This window comes from Colossoma macropomum, unplaced genomic scaffold, assembly GCF_904425465.1.
Source record: "Colossoma macropomum unplaced genomic scaffold, Colossoma_macropomum, whole genome shotgun sequence".
In the NCBI taxonomy this organism is placed as follows: Eukaryota; Metazoa; Chordata; class Actinopteri; order Characiformes; family Serrasalmidae; genus Colossoma; species Colossoma macropomum.
Window position 1 is genome coordinate 7,026,120 of NW_023494809.1, and position 10,779 is coordinate 7,036,898.

The following is a 10,779-nucleotide window of genomic DNA, read 5'->3' on the forward strand; positions in this document are numbered from 1 at the left end:
TCATTTCAGCTCCTCAGAGATGCTGATAATCTTCAGTTTTGTGTCTCAGTGACGTGGAATTCTCCCTGCAAGCCTTCGTTACCTGCAGACCTGATTACTGTAACTCTTCTTATCTGGGCTCCTCAGAAAGTTCTCACAGAGCCCACAGCTCATCCAGAACACTGCAGCGCGTCTGCTGACGAACAGAGATCACACCACTGTTAGAGCTCTGCACCCGTTATCAATCAAATTCAGGACTGACGCTGAGCTTCTTGTAGTTTTTATGCTCCTTAGCTGTGGAACCTGGAACTGGCTCTGTTTCCCAAACTGTGTTTGCTTTTAAACATGACCTTAAAGGGAAACCCCAATGATTTTTTTAAATTCCTGCATAATTAAGTAGTTAAGATGACATTCAAAGTGGTTTGGTGTGAAACGCTCCGTTCTAGATAAACTTACTGAGTCAGAACTGTTCACAGTGGTGGTGATAGGAACCAGACGTCCACCTCTAAAAGCTCCCTCACAGAAAGTTCCTACATGAAATGGTTATGAATTCACCTCCTGATGACTGAAACACTATTTTATGATAGTTCAGAGAACTTAAACTCCATTCATGGTGGAGGGATACATGCAGGGCGCTGTGAGGCAAAATAGTCCCCAAAGAAAACTTATTATTTCAGATTTTCCACTATTTTCCATCATCAACATTCCATATAAACTCAGAAGACTCGTGTAGGTTCACTGGTGCTTTTTAATATTTGTCTTATTTTTAAGTTTTAATGTTTTATTCTCCTTGATTGAACTGTTTTTTCATGACATTTATCAGCATTTATGTTTTATTATCATATTTTTTGTCATTGTTGTGTTTTTGGAAACTACATTTGAAATTACAGAAGAGTTCTGTATAATAAAATACAGTTCTGAAGTTTGAAACCTGACGCAGAAGAATAATTACGAGAAGTTTCTCTCTCTCTCTGTGTGTCTCTCGCTCCCTCTCTCTCCCTCTGTCTGTCTCACTGACATATGACAGACATAGACTCTCAGCACAGTGAAGAGCTTCCCACTGCCCCCCCCGACTCCCACTCATCCTCATCATAAACACTGCGTTCAGGTCTACAACCCCACCAGCCCCCCAGCCCCACAGTAGCTCTGCAGCTTCACTCTGCAGTCGACTCCAATAGGAACATAGTATTTATAGTACACTACAAAATCATCAGATATTATTATTATTATTATTATTATTATTATTATTACTTTTATGAAATCAGCCTCCAATGTCTATCAGGAGTGTTAGCTTTGCACTGTGAGGGGTGAGAGAGCTGTAACTATCTTAAACAACTCTCACTTTCACCTCTTCAACACTGACTCCTCCCCACATTAACCACCTGCAAATTAAAATTAAATACAAAAAACACCAATAAATTACTGCACAACACTCCTAATACATGATACATAATACATAAACACCTGTGTTCTCTTATGAGTCTGGAAAACCTCAGAACCTTCTAGATCTTCAGAGAGTCTAATGATTTCTGTGAAATAATAAAAACAGGTCTGTAATTTTCAGTTTATTTGTATTTAATAGAATCATCATGCTGGTTGCATGTGAACTCTAAGTTCTGTAGTGATTCTCTTCACTCTTAAATTTTGTTTGGAAACAAAAGGTTAAAATCTTGAAACTTTCAACAGAAATAATCCAGGATTGTTTAAGGTATTTAGAATTTCAGGAGCTGAACTCATGACCTAATGTCAGATTGACCACTAATGTAATTAAAAACTGACAGAGGAGTCAATCAGGTTTAATTTAAATGAGACTGATTTTGTAAAGAAAAAACATCTGGATATGTCACTGAGTGTAAATGTAAGCCGTAGTCTACGCAGTGTTCCGGTTAGTTGTTAGGAATAGAAAACAGCGGCAGCAGCTCTGCAGGACTGTAAAACTGATACACACAAGCTCAAATTTATCATCACTGTTGGACAAAAACCTCACATCTCCAGAACTACCCAGCGAGAGAAAACATCCTGTACTTTCAGTGGAAGATTTTAAAGTTCCAGGTTGTTTTGGGTCATTTCATTTGGTCATTCATCCTGAATTTTTCACATAGTGTAAAGGGCAGCAGGTATTTTCAAAATAAACAAGACAGACAGAGATCTGAGGTTTTGTGATGTTATGTACGACGTGTTAGTGTCTGTTAAAAGTGCATATTAATTGGCCACGCCCACTTCTTTGGTTTACATCCTTGGTTTCTTTTAACTTTGCTTTCAGAGGTTTTCGTTTTTCTTCTTCAGCCTCGTTCTCCTGCAGCTGGTTCGCTAATTTCTTTCGATGTCTCTTCAAACAGGAGGGTTTTGGATGAACGTCTTCTGCTTCTTTTTTGTACAGAAACATCAGCCCAGATGTTTGTGAGGTCTCAGCAGCACAAAATTATAATGAATGTGGAGTTAGATTAGCATAAAAGTCACATGAATTCTGATCTGGATGTTCAGACTGAGTCGCACTGCTGCGTGTTGGATTTCAGTTCCACATATTAAAGTGTCCCAATGAAACGAACTGAAAATGTCAGATTCTGTGTTTTTGCTGTTCACACTGACACTCAGACACACATCTGTGTCTCATATGAAGAAAATCAGATTTTGGCCACTTTTACCTGCTGTGTGAACAAAGCTGTTCACATTTTTGGCTGAGTTTTTTATGTTTATAGCCTGAACTGAGAGTCGAGCTCCAATAGCCACAGTTCTACAGCAGATTAATGTTGAGCTCATCTTCATAAACCAGATTATTAACTCATTAATACAGCTCAGCTCCGTTTGGGTGCATGTTAAAAGATGCACCCACCACACAGGAAGGAAAGCCTGGTGGTCCGGAGAATACACCCTGCTACACAACATTGTTATAAACATGCTATAAACATGTCATAGCAGATGTGTTATGACTGATTTTGTTCAGTAATAGGACAGTTTTACTGTTACCCATTATCATCAATGACAGATGTCATAATGTTCAATGCCAGATGCTAATTTTGCTAAGCGTCCTCCAGTTAGCCGTTATGATATTACTTTATGATATCTGTCATAAAAATTAGCGGTAACACTAACATGACACTGTAATACTACTGTGTATAATCTGCTATGACATGTTTATGGCATAATTATGCCAATGCTATGAGTTAAAGTGGTGCTATTTTTCTTTGCTATATTAATTTTTCACAGCAGCCAAATATAATCTATACCTGTTGTTGAGCTCAATCAGCTGAACTGAGCAGAATATGTTCAGACTGAAAACTGTTTAATTTATAAAAAACTGGATTTGGGTCTTTGTAGGTAAACAAGCAGGTCAACATTTATAAAAGTGTGTTATTGTGTTTAAACACTGCGTCCAGAGGTGTGAATAGTTTTTCACGGCAGGGGGTTCTCATCCCTCCCCTTTCACCCCTCATTTCTCGTTAGCAGCTCAGCATTTCACAGACAGAGAGATGACAGAGTCCTGGTTTATCTAACCGAGTTATGATCATTTTTTATGTATATATTAAATTGCATATGTGTAAATAAAATAAAATATCTGAGTCGATTTCCATTCTGCTGGTGGAACGGCCACTAGGGGCACTGCAGAAAGAGGTTATAAAGCACACAGCTCACAGAGAATCATATCAGGTATAATTTTTAACTTTCACTGCTGATCCTTTTTCACTCATGAGAAAAAGGTGAAAGGTCACATCACACATCACAACGACTCCGCCTGGCGAGTTTTGGGTGGAAAACTTGGTATTTCTCAGTTTCCAACTTCATTCGAGCACAGCAAGTATTGAAAAGCGTTACTCTGAAATGATGACACTTACACTGTTCATAACAATCACCTTCACCAGCTCAGAGCACTCACCCGGCCCCTCGGACCCCCCCACTCCCAACAGACCCCCTGATCTTCAGCAGGCTGTGTGAGTGTGGATCTGCATGTCCTGCTAAACACTCGCTAATTACCCTCACTGACTCGGGAGAGCAGATAAGACATCAGAGCAGAGCACCAGCAGGACCACACAAACACTCTGAGAGCAGCAGACGCGCCGTGATTTCATTTACTTTATTGGTTTGGACTTGTTTATGCGCCACAAAGCGGCCTGCAGAGAAAAGTGAGCAGGACGGTTATCAGTGTAACGCAGCACGAATTAACCTCAGTCCTGCAGAAGCACCGTCCAGCACACACTACTGCTTTTCCTGCACCACCACAAAGAGATCTGAAACAGGTTTGGGTCCAAAAGAACCTTACTGAGTCAGAACTGTTCACAGTGGTGGTGATAGGAACCAGTCGTCCACCTCTAAAAGCTCCCTCACAGAAAGTTCCTACATGAAATGGTTATGAATTCACTGCCTGATGACTGAGACACTGTTTTATGATAGTTTAGAGAACCTAAACTCCATTCATGGTGGAGGGATACATGCAGGGCGCTGTGAGGCAAAATAGTCCCAAAGAAAACTTATTATTTCAGATTTTCCACTATTTTCCATCATCAACATTCCTTATAAACTCAGAAGACTCGTGTAGGTTCACTGGTGGTTCTGGATAGTAAATAAAATGTCTGTATTTGTGTTGTAGTCATGGCGACCCCTGGTTCCTATCACCGCCACTGTAAAGACATCTGAACCATTTCACACCAAACCACTCTGAATAAGTCTGATTACATCTCACACACTCAGTTATGGGGTAACGGTTCTATTTGGTTCTCTATATAGAACTGTTTGCATGCTTAAATTGTTCTGTGCATGGGAAAATGGTTCTTCTGATTGATGGAAAATGTGTTATGGTTCTATATAGCACCAAAATGGGTTCTTCTATTGTTTCAGGCTACACATAATATCAATAGCAGGACCCTTTTTGGTGCTATACAGAACCATTCTCCATCACTCTGAAGAACCATGTCACCATGCAGAGAACCATTCAAGCATGAAATGGTTACATATAGAACTCATGTTTCTAAACAGAACCATTCCCTTTACTAAAGAACCCTTGGAGAACCAATGATTTGTGTTTAATTAGTACTTAAAGGTAACAGTTAATTTGTTAACCTGGATCTGATCTGAACAGGAAACGAGTTTCACCAATGATGACTTAGACATGCAGTTAGCGTCGTGCTAACTGGTCAATAAGCTTTGATGAGCTGATTAGCTCAGATCACTCTGCTGAAAAACACCTAGAAACCATTAAGAGTTTCTGTTGGTTCCTGATGGTTCTGTAATGTGTTTAGTCTTTGGGTTGATATCACAGTGTAAAGGACCCTAATGGTTTACCAGGTGGCTGATTCTAAATGCTTTTGATGGTTTCCTAATGGGATCTAAAGGTGTTCTACAGGAAACTAGTGGCCTCTATTGGTAACCATTAAGCCCATTAAGCAAAACCAGCAGGTTTTAATCCGAATGGTTTCTAATGGTCCTTTTTCAGCAGGGCAGTTGGGGTGCAGGACAGGACAGCGGAGCTCTGAGCCAAATAAAGTCCGGCAGCAGTGGACAGAACAGTGACCAGGAGGCTATATTTAGGATGATGAAGGAGAACATAGATGTGTTTAAATAGCCTGAGTTTTGGTAAAGCAGAGAGAGAGAGAGGAAGGAGGAGGACAGGTCAGTGTGATGGTCATCAGAATGGTCAGGGGAGTCACAAACCTGTCGAATCAATTCTTTCATTTAATATAAACACAGATACTGTACCTTTAACCTCGACACGCACGGCAGTAACTTTCAGTACTGCCCCCTACAGGACACACACACACTCACACACACACACACACACACACACACACTCACACACACACACACACACACTCACACACACACTCACACACACACACACACACTCACACACACACACACACACACACACACACTCACACACACACACACACACACACACACACACACACACACACACACACACACAGCTCTTACTGCATATTTACTTTCACATTCACACACTGTGATCAGCTTTTGGTCTCGTAAATAAACCTGTGATCTGTAATATGTGCTGATTATGAAGGGAGAAGAAGTTCAGTTGCTCTGATAAACACAAATACAGATAAACATCACACAGCCGGGACATGGTTTAATAGAACCTTATTCATTAGAACTTCACTCTTGACGTTCTCCAGCTTTCTCGGTCATTGTAGAACCTTCTGCAGCTCTGTTCTTCATTCTAGACTCATCTCACATTCTTCGGGTCCTGCTGATGATCTGAAAGCTGTGAAGTTCAGGCCGAGCAGGTTACAGTCGTTTATACGTTTATCTGAAACACCATTAGTTTTATATCAAACAGTGTTTATAAACTTCTGACTGGTAGAGTATTAAGTTTAGCGGTGTGTGTTTGTGTGTGTTTGTGTGTGTGTGTGTGTGTGTGTGTGTGTGTGTGTGTGTGTGTGTGTGTGTTGAAGGAAAGTTTTCTGCTATCAGTGCTTCTGCTCTCAGCCTGACTGGCTCCCCTCTTATCACCCCCTCCACCCCCACCCCAACCCATCCCCCCCGGCCCCCCAGCAGGCTCTATCAGCTCTCACTAACATTTAAACACACTACGGCCTGAACTTAGAAATGGAAGCAGGAACAACATTTCCATTAATTATGTTTCTCCAAAGCGCAGCTCATCATCACACACTGATCTCCACCTCGTCTCCGTAAAGCATGTGGTTCCAGATCGTTCTGCTGGTGTGTTGGTGCTGAGCTCTCTGCTAAAGTGTTCTCTCTGTGTTCAGAGTCACTGAGCGGTTCTAACTCTGCGCTCTCGTAACCAGGTGGATCTGATTAGAGCTGCGGTTCTAGATGTTTGATCTGCAGAATCACTGTAAAGGGTTAAATCTAATAAAGCTAATTAATGTTTGAGTGTTTATGCTTTCATAAACACTACAGTACATACAAACATTTACACAGTAAAAGGTAACAGAACCTTTAGCTGAAATCTCCTGAGTCTGTCTGTCTGTCTGTCTGTCTATCTGACTGTCTGTCTGTCTGTCTGTAGCATAAGTGATTAGAGTTTAAGGGGTTAGAGTTTAGAGTTTAAGTGGTTACAATTTAGAGTTTAAAGGGTTAGAGTTTAGGTTTAAGGGGTTGGTGTTTAGAGTTTAAGGGGTTAAAGTTTAGGTTTAAGGGGTTGGTGTTTAGAGTTTAAAGGGTTAGAGTTTAGGTTTAAGGGGTTGGTGTTTAGAGTTTAAGGGGTTAAAGTTTAGAGTTTAAGTGGTTAGAGTTTAGAGTTTAAGTGGTTAGAGTTTAGAGTTTAAGGGGTTAGAGTTTAGGTTTAAGTGGTTAGAGTTTAGAGTTTAAAGGGTTAGAGTTTAGGTTTAAGGGGTTGGTGTTTAGAGTTTAAGGGGTTAAAGTTTAGGTTTAAGTGGTTAAAGTGTAGAGTTTAAGGGGTTAGAGTTTAGAGTTTAAGGGGTTAGAGTTTAGAGTTTAAGGGGTTGGAGTTTAGAGTTTAAGGGGTTAGAGTTTAGAGTTTAAAGGGTTAGAGTTTAGGTTTAAGGGGTTGGAGTTTAGAGTTTAAGGGGTTAAAGTTTAGGTTTAAGTGGTTAGAGTGTAGAGTTTAAGGGGTTAAAGTTTAGGTTTAAGTGGTTAGAGTGTAGAGTTTAAGGGGTTGGAGTTTAGAGTTTAAGGGGTTGGAGTTTAGAGTTTAAGGGGTTAGAGTTTAGAGTTTAAGGGGTTGGAGTTTAGAGTTTAAGGGGTTGGAGTTTAGAGTTTAAGGGGTTGGAGTTTAGAGTTTAAAGGGTTAGAGTTTAGAGTTTCAGTGGTTAGAGTTTAGAGTTTAAAGGGTTAGAGTTTAGGTTTAAGGGGTTACAATTTAGAGTTTAAGGGGTTAGAGTTTAGAGTTTAAGGGGTTGGAGTTTAGAGTTTAAGGGGTTGGAGTTTAGAGTTTAAAGGGTTAGAGTTTAGAGTTTCAGTGGTTAGAGTTTAGAGTTTAAAGGGTTAGAGTTTAGGTTTAAGGGGTTACAATTTAGAGTTTAAAGGGTTAGAGTTTAGAGTTTAAGGGGTTACAATTTAGAGTTTAAAGGGTTAGAGTTTAGAGTTTAAGTGGTTACAATTTAGAGTTTAAAGGGTTAGAGTTTAGGTTTAAGGGGTTAGAGTTTAGAGTGTAGGGGTTAGAGTTTAGGTTTAAGTGGTTACAATTTAGAGTTTAAAGGGTTAGAGTTTAGAGTTTAAGGGGTTAGAGTTTAGAGTTTAAGTGGTTACAATTTAGAGTTTAAAGGGTTAAAGTTTAGGTTTAAGTGGTTAGAGTTTAGAGTTTAAAGGGTTAGAGTTTAGAGTTTAAAGGGTTAGAGTTTAGAGTGTAATGGTTAGAGTTTAGGTTTAAAAGGTTAGAGTTTAGGTTTAAGTGGTTAGAGTTTAGAGTGAAGTGGTTAGAGTTTAGAGTGTAATGGTTAGAGTTTAGGTTTAAAAGGTTAGAGTTTAGGTTTAAAAGGTTAGAGTTTAGGTTTAAAAGGTTAGAGCCTTCGACTTTTACATGTCTGATCTTCATGGATGCCTCACTGTGTGCAGTTTGCAGCCGAGAGTCTGAAATGGTTGGTCTGCCGATCAAAATCTGAATCCATGATCCTCCACTGAGAGAAGCCAGTTGAGGTGGTTCGGGCATCTGATCAGGATGCCCCCCTGGCCGGCTGCTGTTGGAGTTTTACCAGGCACAGCTGACTGGGACGAGACCCCAAGGTTATCCCAGGACCCACTGGAGGGATTTTATCTCCAACTTGGCCTGGGAGCGGCTCGGGGTCCCCCGGAATGAGCTGGAGGAAGTTGTGGGTGAACAGGGTCGTCTGGGATTCTCTGCTCTCACTATTGCTGCAATGACCTTAACTGGATCAAAGGGGTTAAAAAGATGAATGAATGAATGGATGAATGGATGTTTGGTTTCTTGAAAATGTAAACACAACATGTTAAAGAAAATAAAAAGAGAAATGTAAACGTTGCTCTCGTGTGATCCTGTACTGGTGACCAGTGTGATTGATGGGACAGTGTTGAGGAAACAGGAGGTGGTAGTGATGGAAATCGCTTTCAGCGTCTCAGAACCTACATCTGTGAAGGATCATGAGGTCAGTGTGGTCATCTGTTCCAGTCCTTAATGGAGTTTTGTAAGATGGAGCTTCAGCTGAGATACAGAGTTAAACAGTTTAATCACAGCATTGAGGACATTTCCCGCATTCTGATATCAATACACTCGTATTCAGTGTGTGTGCGTGTGTGTGTGTGTGTGAGTGTGTGTGTGTGTGTGTGTTTCCCGGATTCTGATGTTAATACACTGATATCGAGTGTGGGTATTGTGTGTGTGTGTGTGTGTTTTGTAGCTTTAGGCTAAAACAGAGAGATTATGACCGCACGCCGTATAAAGCAGCAGGATTGTGTAATGTGTATTTCCTGTACAGGCCGTGGAGAAGAGAGCGACATTATTAGCCAATCAGACAGCAGCGCTGCAGAATGTCACAGGGCGCTGTCAGGTCTGATCTCATTACCTCACTGGGATAAGGAACGGTCAGAGATATGGACGCTGGAAGTCCATCATCCTCTGCAGGCTCTGACAGGAGGTCCTGCAGCTCTGAGCTGCTTCCTGCTGAGGTCTGTGAAGACCGAACCAGTCGAGCACAGATCTGCTTCTATACACCATCAGGGTGTGGATCATTCCTACACGTCTCATACATACATATAATATCATGGCTCATATGTGTTAAATATGTAAATGTCTATTTGTAGTAAGGTTCTGTATGCGTTATATATGTATCTGTATGTAATATATTCAATGTCCTCACTGTCCAAAATGACTGTACAGCCTCCCTGTGTGTCAGTATGTAACGATGTGCCCCAGCTGTATTACATGTATGTAAGGATCTCTGTGTAATCAGAACATTTTAACCCTAATCCTAATCTAAACCACAGGAACCAAAATAATGTTTTCTCTTTCAGATTAAAACCATAAGAGGTTTTATTAAAATCACTGTAAACAGTCGGAGGGGTTTTGTTGGTTACAGCTGTTTTTCAGAGTTTAATACAGAAAGAAGAACACTTTGTGCTAAAAATACACAAAAACAAGCACAAATACACACATACACACACACACACCCACACACACATTCACACATACCCCCACACACACACACACACACACACACATTCACACACACACACACACACACACACATTCACACATAGACACACACACACACACACACACACACATTCACACACACACACACACACACACACATTCACACATAGACACACACACACACACATTCACACACACACACACACACATTCACACACGCACATTCACACACATGCACACATGCACACACACACATTCACACACATAGACACACACAGACACACACATTCACACACATAGAGTTCAGCTCTTATCAGCTTCTGTTTAGCAGCATCTCCAAATTTTAATTGTCTACAAATATGATAATCCAGATATGATTAACACAAATATGATTAACACCATCTGAGACAGAGCCAACATCTCTCACGTCCTCTTCACCCTCCCCCACCTCCTCTTCACCCTTCCTCACCTCCTCCATCCCTCACCTCCTCTTCTCCTTCCCTCACCTCCTCCATCCCTCACCTCCTCTTCTCTCTCCTTCACCTCATCCATCCCTTACCTCCTCTTCTCCTTCCCTCACCACCTCCATCCCTCACCTCCTCTTCTCCCTCTCTCACCTCCTTCATCCCTCACCTCCTTTCCTCTCTCCTTCACCTCATCCATCCCTCACCTCCTCTATCCCTCACCTCCTCTTCTCCTTCCCTCACCTCCTCCATCCCTTGCCTCCTCTTCTGCCTCCTTTACCTCCTCTT